Raw genomic sequence first — 20218 nt, 5'->3', positions numbered from 1 at the left:
TCATACGGTGTCTGTTTTCCTCTATTAACTCTATACGCCAAGAAGTCTTTGAACTGCGGTTTAAAAACAAAAAAGGGGGAAATGCCGCACCCACGGCACCACAGCCGTAGTGAGGCGGCGCTGTCCGCGTTTAGAACGCCGGTAAGGAGGCTTGTGCTCCACGGAGCTTCGCCCCCAGCGACCCCTGCACAAACGGCATCAGAAACGGTGCTCTACGTGCCAAGTCACCTGCAGGAGCTTGAACGACCGTGGCAGTCTTTAAAATTTATCACTTTGTTTTTCTTTAACATAAGTCTGTGTGTTCTATTACTAATCACAATGTGCTTTCTCAGGGCCGGACCCATTGCACTGCAGGATGAGATAAGACACGAGCTTGCTAGGCTCAATGCCGCCTATAAGTCAAGCACTAAGATGTTTAAGTAATAAATACCTTCACAGTAAATACCAATGATTTCAGACAATGTATAGATGTTTTGTTACAAGAAGAATCATTTATAACTAGAATAGACAATGATCATATACAAATCAAAATAGTACAATCACGCAAAGGCAGGGAAAGCAGGATAAACAGAAAAGTAAGAAATTATGCCAGCCTTCCCTTTGCCTTGAGCAGTTAGCAAAAAAAAATGCAAACCTTGTTATCTCTGGAAAGAGGAAGAAGCAAACAACTTCACAACCATGCTGAGACCAGCTCTTTTATAATGAGTTAAACTTTGTACTGTTTAGTCTGGACATGCTTTTGACTGTTATCAACAAAAGGCAGAGCAATTGAATTGTTGTTGAAAATGTCTCAAATAATCAGAACTTACCTAAGCATGAAAAACTGCAAACATAAAGGAAAGATCTGTACATCTAAGTAAATGATTGTAACTCTCCCACTAACTCAAAATAACTCTTGTGTATGACGCCCCCTGCCTGTAAGAAAAAGTGTATAAATACTTGCATGCTTTCACAGTGAAATTACAGCTGCATACTTTAACCCGTAGTGTGTCAGACTGTCATTCCTTCGCCGATCTCTCAACCTTCCTCGTTCCTTCTCCCTGCTTTCCCTCGGACTGAAGCCCACCAACAGGGTGGTCCGCAGCACTTGGTGGCCTCAGACTCAGTGTACTTGCCAAGCTTCCCAGGCAACATCATGCACACTGCATTCAGGATCTATCTGGTGGTAATAGTCGAGCGTTTGGTGTAGCAGGCCAGACAGCCATCCTCCTGAGTGATTGGCTCAAAGATGTCATAAAGAAACTTATCCATGACTCTCACAGCCTCCTGGGACAGGATGAGGCCCGCATGGTCCTGATTGAAGACTCGGGATAAGTATGTGGCAAACTTTCCCTTGCCTGGCTGGGGTGGCAACCAGGCTTCTCAGTTTCTCTTTGTTGGTCATGGATGACTCAGCCTCTTTGGGATCCTGGCACCGAGGCAGGAAGCCTCACAGGACATGTCAGAGGAAGGCTCAGCCATGGCGGAGACAGTGGCCAGTGACAGGGAAGAACAGAAGATGGTGGCTTGGGGCCGTTGGGGACCTTTTTGTGCTCTCTGTGTTGCCAAAAGTCACTGGCCAGCTAGCTGTGTGACTGAATGAAACACCGAGGCACAAGAATGTCAGCTGAGAGATGAGGCCCTCACTGTGATTGGATCCTTCCCCTGGGGTGTGAATCCCATCCACCAATCACAGTAGGCATCTGCAGACCTATGTGCTTCCTTTGGCCTGATCAGGGGAAAGGTAGAAAGATGCCCTATAGAGCCAAGGGGCGTTTGACCACATGAGCTGGTGGAGGCAACACCATGAGCAAATTGAAAAACATCACCAAAATCACCTCAAGTGCAGCAACTTCAGCTTCATCTCCTTGAAAGAGTCTGGCCTCCAGAACTCACATTCATTAGGCCAGAGGAATTACTTGCAGAGCACTCATGAATGTCAAGGGAACTGGCTGTCCATATCCTGCCTTAAGTCTTGGTGAAAACCCTCACTGAATGTAGAGGTGCAGAAATGGCAAAATCACTGTCTCCAAACAGAGAACACAAACAGAAATGAGTATACTTTAAAAAGTATACCTGAGAACATTCAATGCTGACAGAGTTTCTGTTATCTACAATGTTATATGCTAAAACTGCCCTAAGTGTTAGGTTTGGTGAACACATATTGGAATTGTTCTATCCAAATAAAATTACTTGAAAATAGGGCGGCGCCTGTGGCTCAAGGAGTAGGGCGCCGGTCCCACATGCCGGAGGTGGTGGGTTCAAACCCAGCCCCGGCCAAAAAAGAAAAAAAATACTTGAAAATAACTTCTCCAGGAAACTTCTGGTGAGAATGTAAATAACATAGAAATGCTTTCAAATTAAAATAATCTTAGGCTATAACTGGGTTATAGCTTTCATATGAAAGCCACATATTTTGGTAAATGTAGAATATGGATGTCTTAGCACAATAACTTGGAAAATTCCAGGAAGGCTATGTCAACCAGTGTGATGAAAATGTGTCAAAAGGTCTATGAAACCAGTGTATGGTGCCCCATGATTGCATTAATGTACACAGCTATGATTTAATAATAAAAAATTATAAAAAAATTAAATAATCTATGATAATATATACAAAAGTAGTTCATTGATATGTTTATGTAGGAATCAATTACATAAATTCAACAGAGACAAGACTTAAGAACTTCACTATGAAGAATAATGAAAGTAATGGGCAACATTGAGAGCTACCATCCCAAATGCCCAGGCTTCCCAGTGTCTTACCTGTGAGATCTTTCGGGAAAAGGTAGAATTCCCTTTAAACATTAAATAATCAAAAAGTAATAATAATGATAAGTCTTCAGAGTATGATGAAAACATTAATTTTTTTGAAAGAGTGTCATGAGAAATACAGTGAAGGTACGATAGAAATAAGAATTGTAAACGTTTCTTTTGCAAATGAAGGTACCCAAATATTCCCTAAACCATTGCCAATGAAATCCTTGTCTTAATTTGATGCAGTGGGCAAAAGATGTGTCCAGATAGTCTTCGGATTCCTATCTTTAAATCATCATCATTCAAACCCATGAGCAATCAAATAGCACAGAAACATACCAATTTTCTTCTCTATCTCCTAGAATGATCATTCCAGAAAGGTGCTTTCTGGTTTATCCTTAGGTCACCTCTGCACCCTGTAGGCCAATGACTGTGTCACAGGAGCTGCAAGTCCTTTTATTTTTTTTTATTGTTGGGGATTCATTGAGGGTACAATAAGCCAGGTTACACTGATTGCAATTGTTAGGTAAAGTCCCTCTTGCAATCATGTCTTGCCCCCATAAAGTGTGACACACACCAAGGCCACACCCCCCTCCCTCCTTCCCTCTTTCTGTTCCCCCCATCACCATAATTGTCATTAATTGTCCTCATATCAAAATTGAGTACATAGGATTCATGCTTCTCCATTCTTGTCATGCTTTACTAAGAATAATGTCTTCCACGTCCATCCAGGTTAATACGAAGGATGTAAAGTCTCCATTTTTTTTAATGGCTGAATAGTATTCCATGGTATACATATACCACAGCTTGTTAATCCATTCCTGGGTTGGTGGGCATTTAGGCTCTTTCCACATTTTGGCGATTGTAAATTGAGCTGCAATACACAGTCTAGTACAAGTGTCCTTATGATAGAAGGATTTTTTTCCCTCTGGGTAGATGCCCAGTAATGGGATTGCAGTATCAAATGGGAGGTCTAGCTTGAGTGCTTTGAGGTTTCTCCATACTTCCTTGCAGAAAGGTTGTACTAGTTTGCAGTCCCACCAGCAGTGTAAAAGTGTTCCCTTCTCTCCATGTCCACGCCAGCATCTGCAGTTTTGAGATTTTGTGATGTGGGCCATTCTCACTGCGGTTAGATGATATCTCAGGGTTGTTTTGATTTGCATTTCTCTAATATATAGAGATGATGAACATTTTTTCATGTGTTTGTTAGCCATTCGTCTGTCGTCTTTAGAGAAAGTTCTATTCATGTCTCTTGCCCATTGATATATGGGATTGTTGGCTTTTTTCATGTGGATTAATTTGAGTTCTCTATAGATCCTAGTTATCAAGATTTTGTCTGATTGAAAATATGCAAATATCCTTTCCCATTGTATAGGTTGTATCTTTGCTTTGGTTATTGTCTCCTTAGCTGTACAGAAGCTTTTCAGTTTAATGAAGTCCCATTTCTTTATTTTTGTTATTGTTGCAATTGCCATGACAGTCTTCTTCATGAAGTCTTTCCCCAGGACAATATCTTCCAGTGTTTTTCCTATGCTTTCTTTGAGGATTTTTATTGTTTCATGCCTTAAATTTAAGTCCTTTATCCATCTTGAATCAATTTTTTTTTTTTTTTATTGCTGGGGATTCATTGAGGGTACAACAAGCCAGTTACACTGATTGCAATTGTTAGGCAAAGTCCCTCTTGCAATCATGTCTAGCCCCCATAAAGTGTGACACACACTAAGGCCGCACCCCCCTCCCTCCATCCCTCTTTCTGCTTCCCCCCCCATAACCTTAATTGACATTAATTGTCCTCATATCAAGATTGAGTACATAGGATTCATGCTTCTCCATTCTTGTTATGCTTTACTAAGAATAATGTCTTCCACTTCCCTCCAGGTTAATACGAAGGATGTAAAGTCTCCATTTTTTTTAATGGCTGAATAGTATTCCATGGTATACATATACCACAGCTTGTTAATCCATTCCTGGGTTGGTGGGCATTTAGGCTCTTTCCACATTTTGGCAATTGTAAATTGAGCTGCAATAAACAGTCTAGTACAAGTGTCCTTAAGATAAAAGGATTTTTTTCCTTCTGGGTAGATGCCCAGTAATGGGATTGCAGGATCGAATGGGAGGTCTAGGTTGAGAGCTTTGAGGTTTCTCCATACTTCCTTGCAGAAAGGTTGTACTAGTTTTCAGTCCCACCAGCAGTGTAAAAGTGTTCCCTTCTCTCCACGTCCAAGCCAGCATCTGCAGTTTTGAGATTTTGTGATGTGGGCCATTCTCACTGGGGTTAGATGATATCTCAGGGATGTTTTGATTTGCATTTCTCTAATATATAGAGATGATAAACATTTTTTCATGTGTTTGTTAGCCATTCGTCTGTCGTCTTTAGAGAAAGTTCTATTCATGTCTCTTGCCCATTGATATAAGGGATTGTTGGCTTTTTTCATGTGGATCAATTTGAGTTCTCTATAGATCCTGGTTATCAAGCTTTTGTCTGATTGAAAATATGCAAATATCCTTTCCCATTGTGTGGGTTGTCTCTTTGCTTTGGTTATTGTCTCCTTAGCTGTACAGAAGCTTTTCAGTTTAATGAAGACCCATTTGTTTATTTTTGTTGTTGTTGCAATTGCCATGGCAGTCTTCTTCATGAAGTTTTCCCCCAGGCCAATATCTTCCAGTGTCTTTCCTATGCTTTCTTTGAGGATTTTTATTGTTTCATGCCTTAAATTTAAGTCCTTTATCCATCTTGAATCAATTTTTGTGAGTGGGGAAAGGTGTGGGTCCAGTTTCAGTCATTTACATGTAGACATCCAGTTCTCCCAACACCATTTATTGAATAGGGAGTCTTTCCCCCAAGGTATGTTCTTGTTTGGTTTATCAAAGATTAGGTGGCTGTAAAATGTTAGTTTCATTTCTTGGATTTCATTTCGATTCCAAGTGTCTATGTCTCTGTTTTTGTGCCAGTACCATGCTGTCTTGAGCACTATGGCTTTGTAGTACAGACTAAAATCTGGTATGCTGATGCCCCCAGCTTTATTTTTGTTACAGAGAACTGCCTTAGCTATACGGGGTTTTTTTCCAGTTCCATACAAAATGCAGAATCATTTTTTCCAAATCTTGAAAGTACGATGTTGGTATTTTGATAGGAATGGCATTGAATAGGTAGATAGCTTTGGGAAGTATAGACATTTTAACAATGTTGATTCTTCCCATCCATGAGCATGGTATGTTCTTCCATTTGTTAATATCCTCTGCTATTTTCTTTCTGAGGATTTCATAATTTTCTTTATAGAGGTCATTCACCTCCTTCGTTAGGTATATTCCTAGGTATTTCATTTTCTTTGAAACTATGGTGAAGGGAGCTGTGTCCTTAATTAGCTTCTCATCTTGACTGTTATTGGTGTACACAAAGGCTACTGACTTGTGGACATTGATTTTATATCCTGAAACATTACTGTATTTTTTGATGACTTCTAGGAGTCTTGTGGTTGAGTCTTTGGGGTTCTCTAAGTACAAGATCATGTCGTCAGCAAAGAGGGAGAGTTTGACCTCCTCTGTTCCCATTTGGATGCCCTTTATTTCCTTGTCTTGCCTAATTGTATTGGCTAGAACTTCCAGCACTACGTTGAATAGTAAAGGTGACAGTGGACAACCTTGTGTGGTTCCAGTTCTAAGAGGAAAAGCTTTCAGTTTTACTCCATTCAGTAAAATATTGGCTGTGGGTTTGTCATAGATAGCTTCAATCAGTTTTAGAAATGTGCCACCTATGCCTATACTCTTCACTGTTCTAAGTAGAAAAGGATGCTGGATTTTATCAAATGCTTTTTCTGCATCTATTGAGAGGATCATGTGATCTTTCTTTTTGCCTCTGTTAATATGGTGGATAACGTTTATGGACTTGCGTATGTTAAACCAGCCTTGCATCCCTGGGATGAAGCCTACTTGATCATGATGAATGACATTTTTGATGATAAGCTGTAATCTATTGGCTAGAATTTTGTTGAGAATTTTTCCATCTATATTCATGAGTGATATTGGTCTGAAATTCTCCTTTTCGTTTGGGACTTTTCCTGGTTTTGGTATCAGGGTGATGTTTGCTTCATAGAATGTGTTGGGGAAGATTCCTTCTTCCTCAATTGTTTGGAATAATTTCTGCAGTACATGAATAAGCTCTTCTTTGAAGGTTTGATAGAATTCTGGTGTGAAGCCATCTGGACTAGGGCATTTTTAGGTTGGAAGATTTTTTATTGTTTCTTTGATCTCAGTGCTTGAAATTGGTCTGTTCAGGAGCTCTATTTCTTCCTGGCTGAGTCTAGGGAGAGGGTGTGATTCCAAATATTGATTAATTTCTTTCACATTGTCAAATTTCTGGGCATAGAGTTTCTGGTACTATTCAGAGATGATCTCTTGTATCTCTATGGGATCAGTTGTTATTTCCCCTTTATCATTTCTGATTGATTTTACTAGAGATTTTACTTTTCTATTCCTCGTTAGTCTGGCCAATGGTTTATCTATTTTATTTATTTTTTCAAAAAGCCAACTCCTTGTTTCATTAATTTTCTGAGTGATTCTTTTGTTTTCAATTTCATTGATCTCTGATTTGATTTTGGATATTTCTATTCTACTGAGTTTAGGCTTAGATTGTTCTTCTTTTTCCAATTCCATAAGATCTCTTGTGAGATTGTTGATGTGCTCTCTTTCTGTTCTTCGAATATAGGCATCTAAAGCGATGAATTTTCCTCTCAAAACTGCTTTTGCAGTATCCCACAGGTTTCGGTCGCTTGTGTCTTCATTGTTGTTATGCTGAAGGAAGTTAATGATATCCTGTTGTATTTCTTCCTGCACCCATCTGTTATTCAACAGAAGATTGTTTAATTTCCATGCCTTTGGGTGGGGTCGAGCATTTTTGTTAGAGTTGAGTTCCACCTTTAGTGCCTTATGGTCTGAGAAGATAGAAGGTAAAATTTCAATTCTTTTGATTCTGTTGATATTTGTTTTGTGCCCCAGGATATGATCAATTTTGGAGAATGTTCCATGGGGTGATGAGAAGAATGTATACTCTTTATCTTTGGTATGGAGTGTTCTATATGCATCTATCAAGTACAGTTGTTCTAGGGTTTCATTTAAATCTCCTGTATCCTTGTTTAATTTCTGTTTAGAGGACCTGTCCAGCTCCGCAAGAGGAGTGTTAAGGTCCCCTGTTATTATAGTATTATCAGATATCATATTGCTCAGACTGAGTAAGGTCTGTTTCAAGAATCTGGGAGCATTTAAATTGGCTGCATAAATATTTAGAATTGAAATATCTTCTTGTTGTATTTTTCCCTTGACCAATATAAAGTGACCATCTCTGTCTTTTTTGACTTCAGTTGCTTTAAATCCACATGTATCTTAAAATAAGATTGCAACTCCTCTTTTCTTCTGAATTCCATTTGCTTGAAAAATTGTCTTCCAACCCTTGACTCGGAGCTCCAATTTGTCTTTTGAAGCCAGGCGTGTTTCTTGCAGACAGCAAATGAATGGCTTGTGTTTTTTAATCCAGTAAACCAATCTATATCTCTTCAGTGGGGAATTCAAGCCATTAACATTTATTGAGATAATTGATAAGTGTGGTAGTATTCTATTCGTCCTATTTTGTGAGAGTCCATTGCTAAGTTTTATCTTTTGCATCAGTGTGGAGGTTTGGTTCTGTCCTATAATTTCTGAGTTCTTACTTTGCTGCTGATCCATTGTGGTGGTCAGTGTGCAGAACAGGTTGAAGTATTTCCTGTAGAGCTGGTCTTGTTGTGGCGAATTTCCTCAATGTTTCCATATCCGTAAATGATTTGATTTCTCCGTCAATTTTTAAGCTTAGCTTAGCAGGGTACAGAATTCTGGGCTGGAAATTGTTCTGTTTAAGTAGATTAAAGGTAGATGACCATTGTCTTCTTGCTTGGAAAGTTTCGTTAGAGAACTCTGCAGTCAATCTGATAGATTTGCCCCTGTAGTTCAACTGGCGCTTACTCCTGGCAGCTTGCAGAATCTTTCCTTTTGTCTTGACTTTGGACAAGTTCATCACAATGTGTCTTGGAGAAGCTCGGTTAGAGTTGAGGTGACCTGGGGTCCGATAGCCCTCTGAAAGCAGTGTGTCAGAATCTTTGGTGATATTTGGGAAATTTTCTCTTATAATATTCTCTAGTATGGCTTCCATTCCTCTGGGGCATTCTTCTTCCCCTTCTGGAATTCCTATAACTCGTATGTTGGAACACTTCATAAAGTCACATAATTCTGACAGTGAACGTTCTGCTTTCTCTCTCTTCTTTTCTGCCTCTTTTACTATCTGAGTTATCTCAAAAACTTTGTCTTCTACCTCTGAAATTCTTTCTTCTGCATGGTCTAACTGTTGCTCATACTTTCCATTGCATCTTTAAGTTCCCTAATTGACTGTTTCAGTTCCTTCAGCTGTGCTATATCATTTTTATATTCTTCATATCGTTCATCTCTTATTTGATTCTGTTTTTGGATTTCCTTTTGGTTATTTTCCACTTTATTAGTAGTTTCCTTCATTGTTTTCATCATTTCTTTCATTGTTTTCAACATGTGTATTCTAAATTCCCTTTCTGTCATTCCTAACATTTCTTTATAGGTGGAATCCTCTGCAGTAGCTACCTCATGGTCCCTTGGCGGGGTTGTTCTGGACTGGTTCTTCATGTTGCCTGGAGTTTTCTGCTGATTCTTCCTCATGAGTGATTTCTTTTGTCTGTTTACTTGCCCTAATTTTCCTTTCACTTCCTCTTGCTCTTTAAGTTTTCGTGCCTGTGGACTAAGGGTTACAGGACCAGAGGGGTGAGAAGGTTGAAGAGCAAACAAGGGATGAAAGAAAGGAGGACCGAGTGATAAGAAAAAAAAAAGAAATGTAGAGAAAGGAGAGGGGGTGGGTAAAAGGAATATTGACAAAAGAAGAGAGGCACAGAAAGAGGGAGACAGAGCAATATAGGTGTACAGTAGGGTGCTTTGATACAACCTTAAAAAAAAAACCACCTTCTGGGGGTGCGCAGTTGGGTGGTTCCCTTGAGGTCAGCAACTCTTTGCTAACCTGATCAGACACAGTACCCCACCTCCACCAAGTAGAGAGGAAAGACAAAAATGCTATAAATCAAACAAAAACAAGCAAACAGAAAACTTTATGGGATAAAATTGGGTGGAAAACCAAATAATAGCAGTAGAAACACTAACAAAAATGAAGTTCTAATTATTGAAATAGGCAGCAATGGGAAATTATAATTAAACTAGAAAAATTGAGAAAGAAAAAGGATCTGTATGGAAATGGTTGAACTTAAAAAACAGAACAACAATCTATAACATCAAAATAAACAAAAAAAAAAACAACCAAACCAAAAAAAAAAAACACAACCAAAAACAAAGCAGTTTTTGAATATTTTCTGGGCAACCCGTGGTCTTCTGGCGTATGAGATGTTAATCACAGTTCTGATATGACTGGTGGCTGCTAGTTTCTCAAACCCCAGCAGGTAGACACCCTAAATCTCTCTTCAGCCCACTTAAAAGGCACTTTGAACTTGTTCACTTGCTGAGCAGAAGCTTTCCCAGGGAAGTGCTTGTTGCTGGAATCACTGCTGAAGTGGCTATCCACTTACCCTGTGTGCCAAAACTGGTCTCCCTCTGCCCCTGAGGGTTAGGGCTGCAAGGCGGCTCAGACCCCGCCCTTATGCTACTTGGTCGCTGAGTTACCAGCTCCCACCCAATTCTAGCTCTGCGACCCTGAGGGCGGAGCATGCCGGGGCAGATTGCTCACAATGGCTGCCTGTGACCCAGAGCCAAACACTATTAGCTCCGTCTGGCTCAACGGCTCAGACTGGGGCCCTAGACAAAGGCCAAAGTTCTCCGCACTCCCGCTCAGGCTCTCCCCAAGGCAGTTCAGCTGAGTGCCAAGTCCAAAGACACCAAAACAGTTCACAGTTAAGGCCTTTCTGGTTTGCAGTCTCGCTGCTACTGAACTTACAGTTGCGGGCGGGTTTAGACGGATTGAACACACGCGACCACTTGCCGTTTTTCTACAGTTTTAGTCCTCCTCTTGGGGTCCGGAAGTCTCTCGCTGACTCCCTGTATCCTCTCAGGGGTGATGATAGGCAGATCCCACCAGCCAGAGATGCCTGGAGTCCTATCTCCCCAGACTCACGGTGCCCAGATGCAAGGAAGCTGTTACTCGGCTGCCATCTTGCTCCACCCTTTGAGCTGCAAGTCCTTAATTAACTTAGCCAGCAGACAGCAGGCTGAGTTTCCCCACTGGGTGCTCATTTCATCACATAAGGAATGACTCAAGTATTTATTTCTATCTTGTTATCTCTATTAGGTGTGCTCTGCACAGTTATTTGTTTCAATTAACCTGTATTTGCTAATTTATTTCATTAGCATTCCTTCTTGCATGTCAGATTATCTTTCTCAAATCACTTTCCATATTCCTGAAGTAATTCTTTAAACATTCCTTTAATGTGGTGTGTAGGCTCAGGACCTGTGGCTCAAGCAGGTAAGGCACCAGTCACACACCCCTGAACTTGCGGGTTCAAATAGAGCCCAGGCCACCAAACAACAATGATGGCTGCAACCAAAAAATAGCTGGGTGTTGTGGCAGGCACCTGTAGTCCAAGCTACTTGGGAGGCAGAGGCAGGAGAATCACTTAAGCCCAGCAGTTGGAGATTGCTGTGAGCTGTGATGCCACGGCACTCTACCCAGGGCAATAGGTTGAGGCTCTGTCTCAAAAATAATAATAATAATCATGTGGAGCGTAATGGTGCAAGTGATTGTTATTATTCTGATTGAGAATGTCTTTATATTCAGGTAAAACATACTTCAGGAAACACACTACAAGAGAGAATTTAGTGTGCATGACATCCATTCAGGATCAAGACCTGCAAAAGAGTAAAGAGTACAGGAGTGGGCTGACAAGTGCATCCTTAACGCAGGCTCCAAAAGATACTCTTCTAATCTCAAGGGGACCTCTGAAGGTGCAAGCCCACACCCCAGTTTTGGGGATTTATGGTCATATCTCTAAACCCACTTCTGGACCAGCCCTTGGATGTGGCCCATCTTGGGAAGTAGATGATCTTGAACAAGGCAACTCATGAAGCTCAGGTCATACCTGAAGGCACTAATGGCTGACAGCTTACAACAGACTGCTGTCTGTCCCAGCTGCTGAAGCAACAAGTCTGTCACTGAATGCTGTTCTGGGCAGTCCATCTTCTTAAGTGATGCCTTGTATAGCAATGTAACTCTAGGATGACAGTTATTTTCTCCCAGTGCTTGGTTGTGGCTTTCTATTGTTCACAAACACAGGTGTTCTGGGAAAGTACTTGGTATCCCTGCAGAGGCATCTGTTCTTCCATCAGTTATTAATACCAGTGTCTCACTGCTGTGAAGTTTTACAGTGATATATGCCGGTGTGCTTCCTTATTTTAGGGACTCATGCCTTTCTTTAATTTTAGAAAATTACTAGGTATTTCCTGTTTATTCTTGTTTTTCCACAGTTTGCTCAATTTTCTCTTTTTGTAGACATGTATTTTTCCTCTCTCTGGGAATTCCACTTGTTTGTCATTCTTTCTATTTTCTTACCTAGGAGGCACTCTGGATAATTTCTTTCTACTCTCCTCTATGATATCAATTTTTGCACTCACCTTTATCTTATCATTTCTCTAAACTTAAAGTAACTCACATTCCAGCAAATTTTTATGATGAAAATTTTTATTTGACTCTTTTTTTAGCCATTTCTTTAGCCATAACACTCAAACTTTCTTATGATATTTTCCATGCCTTTGAGTTTTCACCTCTTTAGACACTTTTATTGGTAGTTTGCATATCATAAGAAATCTTTTGAGGTTGATGTGGTGATTCACTGTTCATCCTGAGAGTGGCCTTTTTTGTGGATGATGAGAATGTTGGGAGGGTGTTATCTGTGGGAATCTTACTAAAGCCTTGCTTGAGGGTAAAGCCTTCTAGAAAGGACTTGACTTTCATTTGCCCTATATCTAAGGTGCTTTCCATAATTGATAAATCATGCTTTTCCTGATAATATAAACCCCAAAGCTACACAAGTGCAGTCTTTGATTACACATTCTCTGGTACTGTTTATTTCCTCACCCAGTGTGAATGGAAAGGGATGAAATTTTCCTTGGCATCTCTTTTTCTCTGAACAAAACACTATAGCCTTTCACTGAGTGTGGGGATGTTCAAAAGCCTCACTTGTCTATATGGTTCTGCCTCTTTTCAAACACAGCTTATAATTTAAAATAATGTTTATTATAATTTCATCAGGTGCTTGTTTCATGATTGGAGTTATAGAATTTTCCCATTTTATATTCTAAATATTATTTAAATTTTTTTAAAAAAGGTGAGTGGGGGAATGGGAGCAGAAGAAACACAGTTTTTTTGAAACTAGCACAGTGAGATAGGGAAGAGAAGACCCCAGGCACCTTGGGATTGTGGGCTTTGCCCAGAAACATCCCTGTGGGGGCACAGGAAGGCAGCAGGAGACTTCAGGACCACAGGAAGAGGATGAAAGCAGTGAAAGGGCAAGTGTTTGAATTCAGTCTGAGGCCTCCAGCCATGGTAGCTGTGGGTGGCAGCAGCTACAGCAGCAGTGAGAGTGTGCAGATTGGGAAGGCCTTCCCTGCAGGGCTTTTTTGGACTTCAGAACTTGGTTGAGTTACCTCAGGAGATCTTGGGTGTGTGAGCAAGTGACTTTGAATAGCATCCAGAGCCCAGGACTAAACCACGGACCAGAACAGATGTATCATTGATTGGCTGCAGGCTGTGCACAGCCATTGTGGGAAAGCTGCCTTGTAGGCTTGCAAAATTCACCATATCAACAGAAGCAAAAACAAAGATCATATAATTCTCTCAATAGATGCAGAAAAAGCATTCAATAAAATCCAGCATCCTTTTCTAATTAGAACACTGAACGATATAGACATAGGTGGCACATTTCCTAAACTGATGGAAGCCATCTATAACAAACCCACATCTAATTTTTTTTTTGAGACAGTCTCACTATGTTACCCTTGGTAAAATACCAAGGCATCACAGCTCACAGCAACCTGAAACTCTTGGGCTAAAAGCCATTCTCCTGCCTCATCCTCCCATGTAGCTGGGACTATAGTCACCTGCCACAACGCCTGGCTATTTTTATTGCAGTTGTAATTGTTGTTTAGCTGGCCCAGGCCAGGATCAAACCCTCCACTCTCAGTATACGTGGCTGGCACCATAATGAACGGAATAAAACTGAAAGCTTTTCCACTTAGAACCGGAACCAGACAAGGTTATCCTCTATTGCCAAGACTATTCAACATAGTGCTGGACTTTCTAGCCAATACAATCATACAAGAGAAGGAAATAAAGTGCATCCAGATGGGAGCAGAGGAGGTCAAAATTTCCCTCTTTGCTGATGATCTGAGCTTATACATGGAGGACTCCAAAGACTCAAACATAAGAATCCTGGAAGTGATAAAGAAATATAGTAATGTCTCAGGATAGAAAATCAATGTCCACAAGTCAGTAGCCTTTGTATATGCCAATAACAGCTAAGATGAGAAGCTAATTAAGGACACAATATCCTTCACAGTAGCTTCAAAGAAAATGAAATACCTAACAATATGCCTAACAAAAGAGGTGAAGGGATTCTACAAAGAAAATTATGAAACCTTAAGAAAAGAAATAGCAGAAAATATTAACGAATGGAAGAGTATACCATGCTCATGGCTGGGAAGAATCAACATGGTTAAAATTACTATGCTTCCAAAAGCGATCTACAGATACAGTGCCCTATTAAAATATCATCATCATGCCTTCAATTCTTGGAAAAAATAATTCTTCATTTTGTATGGAACCAGAAAAAAACCCTTTGTATAGCAAAGGCAATTCTTAGTAGTAAAAAGAAAGCTGGGAGCATCAGCCTACCAAACTTTAGGCTATACTACAAGGCCTTAGTGATCAAAACATCATGATATTGGCACAAAAATTGAGATATATACATCTGGAACCAAATAGATAACCAGCAGATGATACTAACATCTTACAGCCACCTAATCTTTGATAAACCAAACAAAAACATACACTGGGGAAAAGAATCGCTATTCAATAAATGGTGCTAGGAGAACTGGATGTTCACATGTACAAGACTGAAACTGGGGGGGAGACAAGATGGCGGACTGAAGCCAGCTTTCAACAAAGGCTCCCGTCCAGAAGGAGAGTTAAGGGACAGGAATTTAGTAAGTATCCTGGTGGACTTGAGCCTCACCAAGAGAGAAGGCTGAAGAACACACATCAACACCGCTGAGGCAAGTTGTGATCACAAGGACGCAAACAAAAGGTACAAAATCCACCACCAAGCGGACGGGAGTCCCCCTCCCCCATGAGACCGGCTCTGGAGCCCCACAATTGAACAAGCGGGCAGAAATTAAAGCCCCTCCCACTACACTCCATGGGAGAGACCTTCTAAAAACTGGACCTACCTCCCCTACTGGGGTGCTGTGGCGTTCTCCTGCCGGACATAGGGCTGAATAAAACTTTGGGAATCCTTTGCCGGCAACCCTGAATCCCCGGCGCTCCCCTCCCGCCCACTGAGGTCTGGAGGCCTGTCCCCCAGGAGTTCCGATCCTTGGGTGATTTCTCAAGGGGAGTGGACAGTCCCCGAGTTGGGACTGGTCAGCATTGACTCTGAGGCGCGCCGAGTGAGGAGAGGGCACCGGGCTGAGGGGGAGTCACGCCTCGCGGCACTTCCCTGCGGTGCAGTGCACCAACCCTCCCCGGGCATAGGGGGCCCAAGACTGAATCAGACTCTGGCCTCCCCGCTGAGAGCTGAGAACCCCTACTCTCACTCGGGGTCTGAGGGCCTATCCCCCAGGAGTTCGGCTTCTTGGGTGATTTCTCAAGGGGAGTGCACAGTGCCTGAGCTGCATCAGGTCAGCGCTGACTCTGGGACACGTGAGCGAGGAGAGGGCACTCCGCTGAGGGGAAATCAAGCCTTGGCGGCACTTCCCTGCGGTGCAGTGCAGGAGCCCTCCCCGGACGTAGTATTGCGTGAAACTGAATGAAACTCTAGCTTCCCCCCGCCCCACTCCCAATCCGGGTCTGGGGGCCCATCCCCCAAGAGTTCTGATTCTTGGGGGATCTCTTAAGGGGTGTGGACCCAGCACAAACTGCGGCCGCTCAGTGCTGACTCTGGGGCGCGGGACAGAGGAGAAAAGGGTCGCCTGAGTGCCCACACCAGAGCAGCAGTTCCCTGGAGGTAGATCAACAGCCGTTTTTTCTTTAACGGCAGAACGCTCACTTCTGGATATTCTGAGGCCACACCCCCTGTCTCCCTGGGCAACCAGAGGAGGCCACCGGTGACACGGCTCACAAACCCAGAAGCCTCCAGGGCGGGGCCGACCCAGAGAGGTGTTCAGACGCAATTCTCCAGCAGCAAAGACGTTTGAACTCAAAACAGCCCATCTCCTGTAGGCGACGACAGGAACAGAGACAGAACCTCACAAAGTTGTCTGTTCTGTTCTGTTCTGTTAGCAGCATCCATCAGGGACGGAGCTAAGGCTGAGTGAACACCTCCTTCCCATCACCTGCATCAAACACTCAAAGATGTCAGGCCCCATCTCCTCCTGCTAGATAGCGGCAGTCTGCGGGGGCCTGGCAGACTTCCTGGCGATTCAGGCAGGTGCAAACCCCTGGAGTGTCTGTTCACTGCAGGCAACTGGGTTAGCCATCTGCAGAGATAACAGTGACTGGGTCCGACGGAGGGGCAAAGTGGGGAAGGAAACGTCAACCTTCCCAGACTGCTCTGTTTGCTGGGTGGCTCCTCCTGACTCCACACTGCACTGGGATTAGCCGTGTCAGAGGAGTCACCAGGCCCCTGTGATCCAGTTCCCAGAGACCTCTTGAACCCTTCCACCTGAGACAAGTGCCGATTGAGACAGTTGATTCGGACCTTTTGAACTGGGCTAATAGACTGAGGACTTTTCAGGCGGTGCCCTGGGTGTGCGATTGTAGGAAGGTTTGAGTCTCCTTTTCCAACTGGGGCCAGAGGTGAGCAGGCGGGGTGACTTAATTGCTGATTTTTCCACACAGCTGAGACTTCAAGCCAGAGTAGAAGTTGCAATAGGATCGAACAGAAACCAGCTGAAAACAAGACAGAACCACTTTGCTCCACCACACCAGACAGGGCCCCAGTTTCTCAGGCCACAACACTGTACGGGCCCTCGATAAAACCCCAGGGGAAAAACCAAAGGGAGTAAACCATGGGGCGGAATCAGCGGAAAAACTCTGGTAACATGAATAACCAGAATAGATCAACCCCCCCAAGAAAAGATACGGCAGATGTGATTGAAGATCCCATTCATAAACCACTGGCTGAGATGTCAGAAGTCGAATTCAGAATTTGGTTTGCAGACAAGATTAATAAAATGGAATTAGGAATTCGAGGAGAAATTCAAAAACTGTCTCAAGAATTTAACGAATTTAAAGACAAAACCACCAAAGACTTAGACACACTGAAACAAGAACTTACAGCCCTCAAAGATATGAAAAATACAGTAGAAACCCTCAGTAACAGAATGGAGCAAGCAGAAGAAAGGATTTCTGACATTGAAGATAAAGTCTTCGAATGCTCCCAATCTCTCAAAGAGGAAGAGAAATGGAGAGCAAAAACGGATCACTCACTCAGAGAGCTCTCAGATAATTCGAAAAAAAATAACATAAGGGTTATAGGAATTTCGGAGACTGATGAAGTGGCAGCCAAGGGCACAGAGGCCCTTCTAAATGAAATTATGAAAGAAAATTTTCCAGACATGCCTAGAGAATCTGAAATTCAGATAGCAGACAGCTTCAGAACCCCAGCACGATTCAACCCCAATAAGCCATCTCCCAGACATATCATAATTAGCTTCACTAAAGTTAACATGAAAGAGAAGATTCTCAAAGCAGCCCGGCGAAAGAAAACTATAACGTACAAAGGTAAGAATATTAGAATAACTGCAGATCTCTCTGCTGAAACTTTTCAAGCAAGAAGAGGCTGGTCATCAACTTTTAATCTCCTAAAGCAAAAAAACTTTCAACCCAGGATCTTGTATCCAGCTAAACTGAGTTTCATCTATGATGGAGAAATTAAATACTTCAATGACATTCATATGTTGAAAAAAATTTGCCATAAGTAAACCAGCTCTTCAGGATGTTCTCAGACCTATCCTCCACAATGACCAACCCAATCCTATACCACAAAAGTAAACTCACTCAGAAACTTCGGATCAAACTCCAACTTCCACACTGGCGAAAGGATTAAAAATGTCCACTGGACCTTTGAAAAACTCGATACCCAAAATTCCACCAGACTTATCCTTACTCTCCATCAATGTGAATGGCTTAAACTGTCCTCTAAAGAGGCATAGGTTAGCTGACTGGATACAAAAACTCAAGCCAGATATTTGTTGCATACAAGAGTCGCATCTCAACTTAAAAGACAAATACAGACTCAGGGTGAAAGGATGGTCATCCATATTTCAGGCAAATGGTAATCAGAAAAAAGCAGGTGTTGCAATTTTATTTGCAGATACAGTAGGCTTTAAACCATCAAAAGTAAGGAAGGACAAGAATGGTCACTTCATATTTGTTAAGGGTAATACTCAATATGACGAGATCTCAATTATTAATATCTATGCACCCAACCAGAATGCACCTCAATTTATAAGAGAAACTCTAACAGACATGAGTAACTTGATTTCCTCCAGCTCCATAATCGTTGGAGATTTCAACACTCCCTTGGCAGTGTTGGATCGATCCTCCAGAAAGAAGCTGAGCAAAGAAATCTTAGATTTAAACCTAACCATCCAATATTTAGATTTAGCAGACATCTACAGAACATTTCATCCCAAAAAAACTGAATACACATACTTCTCATCAGCCCACGGAACTTACTCCAAAATTGATCACATTTTAGGTCACAAGTCTAACCTCAGTAAATTTAAAGGAATAGAAATTATTCCATGCATCTTCTCGGACCATCATGGAATAAAACTTGAATTGAGTAACAACAGGAATCTGCATACCCATACAAAAACATGGAAGTTAAATAACCTTATGCTGAATGATAGCTGGGTCAGAGATGAGATTAAGAAAGAAATCACCAATTTTTTGGAACAAAATGACAATGAAGACACAAGCTATCAGAACCTCTGGGACACTGCAAAGGCAGTTCTAAGAGGGAAATTTATAGCACTGCAAGCCTTCCTCAAGAGAACGGAAAGAGAGGAAGTTAACAACTTAATGGGACATCTCACGCAACTGGAAAAGGAAGAACATTCCAACCCCAAACCCAGTAGAAGAAAAGAAATAACCAAAATTAGAGCAGAATTAAATGAAATTGAAAACAAAAGATTAATACAACAGATCAATAAATCAAAAAGCTGGTTTTTTGAAAAGGTCAATAAAATAGATAAACCTCTGGCCACCCTAATCAGGAAAAAAAGAGTAAAATCTCTAATATCATCAATCAGAAACAACTAATCAGGAAAAAAAGAGTAAAATCTCTAATATCATCAATCAGAAACAACAAAGTCAAAATAACCACAGACTCATCAGAAATCCAAAAAATCCTTAATGAATATTACAAGAAACTTTATTCTCAGAAATATGAGAATCTGAAGGAAATAGACCGATACTTGGAAGCACGCCACCTTCCAAGACTTAACCAGAATCAAGTGGAAATGTTGAAGAGACCCATATCAAGTTCAGAAATAGCATCAACTATACAAAACCTCCCTAAAAAGAAAAGCCCGGGACCAGATGGTTTCACGTCAGAATTCTACCAAACCTTTAAAGAGGAATTAGTACCTATATTACTCAACCTGTTCCAAAATGTAGAAAAAGAAGGAAGACTACCCAACACGTTCTATGAAGCAAATATCACCCTGATCCCCAAACCAGGAAAAGACCCAACAAGAAAAGAAAATTATAGACCAATATCACTAATGAATATAGATGCAAAAATATTCAACAAGATCCTAACAAACAGAATCCAGCAACACATCAAACAAATTATACATCATGACCAAGTTGGTTTTATCCCAGGGTCTCAAGGCTGGTTCAATATACGTAAATCTATAAATGTAATTCAGCACATAAACAAATTAAAAAACAAAGACCATATGATTCTCTCAATTGATGCAGAAAAAGCTTTTGATAATATCCAGCATCCCTTCATGATCAGAACACTCAAGAAAATTGGTCTAGAAGGGACTTTTCTTAAACTGATAGAGGCTATCTACAGCAAACCCACAGCCAATATCATATTGAATGGAGTTAAATTGGAATCATTTCCACTCAGATCAGGAACCAGACGAGGCTGCCCATTGTCTCCATTGCTTTTCAACACTGTAATGGAAGTTTTAGCCACCGCAATTAGGGAAGAAAAGGCGATCAAGGGTATCCATATAGGGTCAGAAGAGATCAAACTCTCGCTCT

The sequence above is a fragment of the Nycticebus coucang genome, chromosome X, assembly GCF_027406575.1.
Source record: "Nycticebus coucang isolate mNycCou1 chromosome X, mNycCou1.pri, whole genome shotgun sequence".
In the NCBI taxonomy this organism is placed as follows: domain Eukaryota; kingdom Metazoa; phylum Chordata; class Mammalia; order Primates; family Lorisidae; genus Nycticebus; species Nycticebus coucang.
This window is presented reverse-complemented; position numbering follows the sequence as displayed.